Raw genomic sequence first — 6,000 nt, forward strand, 5'->3', positions numbered from 1 at the left:
AGCATCAGTCCTTTCAATGAATATTCAGGGTTAATTTCCTTTAGGATTGACTGGTTTGATCTCCTTATTGTCCAAGGGACACTCAAGAGTCTTCTCCAGCACCACAGTTTGAAAACAAATTCTTTGGTGCTTAGTCTTTATTTTCCAACTTTCATATCTGTACATGACTACTGGAAAAATCATAGCTTTGACTATATGGACCTTTGTTGGCTAAGTGATGTTTCTGCTTTTTAATTTGCTGTCTAGGTTTGTCACAGCTTTTCTTCCAAGGAGCAAGTGTCTTAATTTCGTGGCTGCAGTCACCATTCTCAGTGATTTGGAGCTCAAAATTATTTTAGTGAGATGTTTCTATGTAATAAACCACTCCAAAACTTAGTGGCTCATGTTGCTTGTGATTTTAGAGGCAATCAGGCTGAACTCAGTTGGGTGGTTCTGATCTTGGCTGGCTTCTCATGGTCAGCTGCAGGTTGGCTGGGCTGTTCAGCTTCTGGGGGTGTTAACTGGATATTGGTTTGGGGTGAGGGTTTTGTCTCAGCTCTCCTTATGGTGTTTAATCCTCTAACAGGACTTATTTTAGTGGGGATGATAGCAGTAGTTCAAGAATGAAAGAAGTGATGCTCAAGGTGTTTTGAGGCCAAGGCTCAGGACTGGCACTTCATTTCTGCTGCATGATATTGGCCAAAACAAATCATTGGGTCATACCAGAGTTGAAAGGTGGGGGAGAGTGTCACCTTTGATATGCAGAGCTGAGGAACCAGAGATCAAATTGCCAACATCCTCTGGATCATGAAAAAAGCAAGAGAGTTCCAAAAACATCTATTTCTGCTTTAGTGACTATGCCAAAGCCTTTGACTGTGTGGATCACCATAGACTGTGGAAAATTCTGAAAGAGATGGGAATACCAGACCACCTGACCTGCATCTTGAGAAACCTGTATGCAGGTCAGGAAGCAACAGTTAGAACTGGACATGGAACAACAGACTGGTTCCAAATAGGAAAAGGAGTACGTCAAGGCTGTATATTGTCACCCTGCTTATTTAACTTATATTCAGAGTACATCATAAGAAATGCTGGGCTACAGAGATAAATCCACGAACCTATGGACACCTTATCTTCGACAAAAGAGGCAAGAATATACAATGGAAAAAAGACAACCTCTTTAACAAGTGGTGCTGGGAAAACTGGTCAACCACTTGTAAAAGAATGAAACTAGAACACTTTCTAACACCATACACAAAAATAAACTCAAAATGGATTAAAGATCTAAATGTAAGACCAGAAACTATAAAACTTCTAGAGGAGAACATAGGCAAAACACTCTCCAACATAAATCACAGCAGGATCCTCTATGACCCACCTCCCAGAATATTAGAAATAAAAGCAGAAATAAACAAATGGGACCTAATGAAACTTAAAAGCTTTTGCACAACAAAGGAAACTATAAGCAAGGTGAAAAGGCAGCCCTCAGATTGGGAGAAAATAATAGCAAATGAAGCAACAAAGGATTAATCTCAAAAATATACAAGCAACTCCTGCAGCTCAGTTCCAGAAAAATAAATGACCCAATCAAAAAATGGGCCAAAGAATTAAACAGACATTTCTCCAAAGAAGACATACAGATGGCTAACAAACACATGAAAAGAAGCTCAACATCACTCATTATGAGAGAAATGCAAATCAAAACCACAATGAGGTACCATTACACGCCAGTCAGGATGGCTGCTATCCAAAAGTCTACAAGCAATAAATGCTGGACAGGGTGTGGAGAAAAGGGAACCCTCTTACACTGCTGGTGGGAATGCAAACTAGTACAGCTGCTATGGAGAACATTGTGAAGATTTCTTAAAAAACTGGAATTAGCACTGCCATATGACCCAGCAATCCCACTTCTGGGCATACACACCAAGGAAACCAGATCTGAAAGAGACACGTGCACCCCAATGTTCATTGCAGCACTGTTTATAATAGCCAGGATATGGAAGCAACCTAGATGCCCATCAGCAGACAAATGGATAAGGAAGCTGTGGTACATATACACCATGGAATATTACTCAGCCATTAAAAACAATTCATTTGAATCAGTTCTAATGAGATGGATGAAACTGGAGCCCATTATACAGAGTGGAATAAGCCAGAAAGATAAAGACCAATACAGTATACTAACGCATATATATGGAATTTAGAAAGATGGTAATGATAACCCTATATGCAAAACAGAAAAGAGACACAGATGTACAGAACAGAATTTTGGACTCTGTGGGAGAAGGCGAGGGTGGGGTGTTTTGAGAGAACAGCATCGAAACATGTATATTATCTAGGGTGAAACAGATCACCAGCCCAGGCTGGATGCATGAGACAAGTGCTCGGGCCTGGTGCACTGGGAAGACCCAGAGGAATCAGGTAGAGAGGGAGGTGGGAGGGGGGATCGGGATGGGGAATACATGTAAATCCATGGCTGATTCATGTCAATGTATGGCAAAAACCACTACAATATTGTAAAGTAATTAGCCTCACTAATAAAAATAAATGGAAAAAAAAAAAAAAAAAAAAAAAGAAATGCTGGGCTGGAGGACGCCAAGCTGGAATCAAGATTGCCAGGAGAAATATCAATAATCTCAGATATGCAGATGACACCACCCTTATGGCAGAAAGTGAAGAAGAACTGAGTGTTGATGAAAGTGAAAGAGGAGAGTGAAAAAGTTGGCTTAAAGCTCAACATTCAGAAAACTAAAATCATGGCATCCGGTCCCATAACTTCATGGCAAATAGATGGGGAAACAGTGGCTGACTTTATTTTTCTGGGCTCCAAAATCATTGTAGATGGTGATTGCAGCCATGAAATTAAAAGACGATTGGTCCTTGGAAGGAAAGTGATGACCAACCTAGACAGCATATTAAAACGCAGAGACATTACTTTGCCAACCAAGGTCCGTCTAGTCAAGGCTATGGTTTTTCCAGTAGTCATGTATGGATGTGAGAGTTGGACTATAAAGCGAGCTGAGCACCGAAGAATTGATGCTTTTGAACTGTGGTGTTGGAGAAGACTCTTGAGAGTCCCTTGGACTGCAAGGAAATCCAACCAGTCCATCCTAAAGGAGATCAGTCCTGGGTGTTCATTGGAAGGACTGATGGTGAAGCTGAAACTCCAGTACTTTGGCCACCTGATACGAAGAGCTGACACATTTGAAAAGACCCTGATGCTGGGAGGGATTGGGGGCAGGAGGAGAAGGGGACGACAGAGGCTGAGATGGTTGGATGGCATCACTGACTCAATGGACATGAGTTTGAATAAACTCCGGGAGTTGGTGATGGACAGGGAGGCCTGGCAGGCTGGGGTTCGTGGGGTGCAAAGAGTCAGACACGACTGAGCGACTGAACTGAACTGAAAGTCTCTTTGAAAAGATGGGGATACAGAGAGGGGTGAGGAATTGTGTTCATTCTCATAATCTACTACATGACCATTCTGGTTAATCTGGATGCTCCTGATTATATCAGTGGGATTGGTAGTTTATGTGGTTTAGCATTTGTTCTAGACAGAAACATCCTAATATGGGCATTAAATTATATTGTCATTCTGATCATGAAGACTACCTTTTGTAAGGATGCTGATTTAAAAGAAGATAGGGGCCATAAATTTGCAGAAAAACAAGGTGGGTTTTCAGGCTTTTTCTTATAAATTTTCTCTTATAAAAGAGAATTCTTTACTTTTTTTGTTTTCTATTTAATTTGTCATTTTTTTAAAAATTACTTTGCCTCTGTATTTTCATTTTTCTACCTCTTCATGCTTTGTCATTTAATCTTGAAAATAAAAGCAGATCATAGCATTTCCAGAATATTTTATTTTAAATTGATAGCTACCTTTCCTATCTCTCCTTAATTTTTTGAAACAAACATTATTTTCGTTGGTTTGCTCTACAGTTGCTTTAACATTATACTTCCCCCGATAAATTGATTTTTTAAATACAGATGACCCCTTAAATGATATCAGAGGTTAGGGGCACTCACCCTTCTGCCCATGCAGCTGAAAATTTGCATATACTTTTTGACTCCTTGAAAATTTTACTAATAATGTACTCTTGACTGGAAGCTTTACTGATGACATAAACAGTTGGTTAATATATTTTATACATGTATTATGTTGTGTTTTTACAATAGAGTAAGCTAGAGAAAAGAAAATGTTATTGAGAAAGTAATGAAAAAAAGAAAATGCATTTAACAGTACCACATTGTATTTATCTATACCTTAAGTTTACATCATCTACATACAAGATGAGTTATCTGTCTTAGCAGTATCTCCATCAATATTGTCTTATATGAATAGAAGTCACTGTAGATGTTGTATGTATTAGTACTGGATATCAAAAGTGTAAAGATTATGTGAAAAATTTATTTACAGGTATAATGATTCATGTATTGACAATAAAGAAGCAGCAATGTGGTTGCTTTATGCTAGCTTAGAGTAATCAATATAATTACTTCATGGTAGCCTAGCCTATACATTAAAAAAAAAAAAAAAGAATCCTTAGAAAGAACAAGATGATGGAGAAGTAGGTGAATATGGAGTACATCTCTCTCCACTGATACATCAGGAAGACACCTTCAGACACAGAAATGCATGCAGAACACCAGCTGAGAGCAGACAGGAGTACCTGACCAGTGGAAAAGAATATATAGAACCACACAAAACTCGGTAAGATGAAGGAAACAGGGGGAGAAACAGTGTTAGTAGGACTGGACCTGCCCTCAGCAGGTGGGAGAACTGAAGTAGGGGTCCGATTCCCACATTGGGGCAATTGTCTGGGTTAGAGGAGAAACATTTAAGGCTGAGAGTGAAACAGCTGATCTGTGGCAGCCTAAATGGAATGAGAATCAGACAGTCCTTGCTGCAGTCGTAGGTACCCTAGACGGCGCGGTGGCTGGAAGCTGGAGTTTAGGGATTGTGGAACAATCCCAGGATGAGGGCTGCTGTTGACTGTGGAGAGATGAATCCAGGGGATGTGAGGGAAGAGACTGTGATGGGAAATGCCTGTGGAGGAAAGCCAGGCAGCCATGGAAGTAAGGCAATACTGCTGAGTCATGCCTAGGGGTTGGAGCCATTACCATAGTCTCTCTCCCCACATGCCAGCATCAGCAGCTGAACAACAGAGAGGCAGAGAGGCTGGCCAGCCAAACACCTGATGCCCTGAACCACACAGTAGGACCCCACCCAGGGTGCCTGTTTAAGTGCCTGATGCACTGATCTACAGAGTAGGACCCCAGCTGGCAGGGGGAGGGGGGTACCCTCTATGTGCCTGATGCGCCCAACAGAGAAAGACCCCCGGCAAGGGAGTCCTCTAAGTGCCTGAACAAGCAGAGCTACAGAGAAAGACTGGCCAAAGAGGCCTTCTGATGGCCAGCTACAAGAAGCTCAAAAAAAGACTCTGATAGAGCCATAAATCCTGGGGTGGAGGCAGTCCATGTCCCTGCACACTTTGTGCCAAGTCAAGTCCCGCAAGTCAAGCTGTGCCACCTTCATGCTCAACTCTGACTAGGACAGAACTGCCACAAGCAAAAAAATTTTTTCAGCTATGTGTGCAGGGTTGCTTCAGTCATGTCTGAATCTTTGCGACCCTGTAAACTGGCCTGCCAGGCTTCTCTGCCAGGGAGGGTCGTTCTCCAGGCAAGAATACTGGAGCGTGTTGGCCAACACTGGTTACCACACCCTTCTAGAGCACTATATTTCCTGCTGCCCCAGCCGCCAGCCCCCCTGAATACCTGGTGCTGCCAGAACCTCTGCGACCCAAGCAGCTGCACCACCTCCACCCCTGGTCATCACAGAGACAAACCCAAGGCCTCCAGAGCAGCCTCAGGAGCAAACCCCAGTGAATGACCCACATACAGAGTTGGAGATAAAACCACAGTTGAAACCCAGGGGCAGTGTGACTAACAAAGAAGACCCCAAACCTGCAGATTTAATAAACACAATCAACTAGGCAGACTCTGTGTCTGTGGAATATATAA

Source organism: Cervus elaphus, chromosome 1 (assembly GCF_910594005.1).
Source record: "Cervus elaphus chromosome 1, mCerEla1.1, whole genome shotgun sequence".
NCBI lineage: Eukaryota > Metazoa > Chordata > Mammalia > Artiodactyla > Cervidae > Cervus > Cervus elaphus.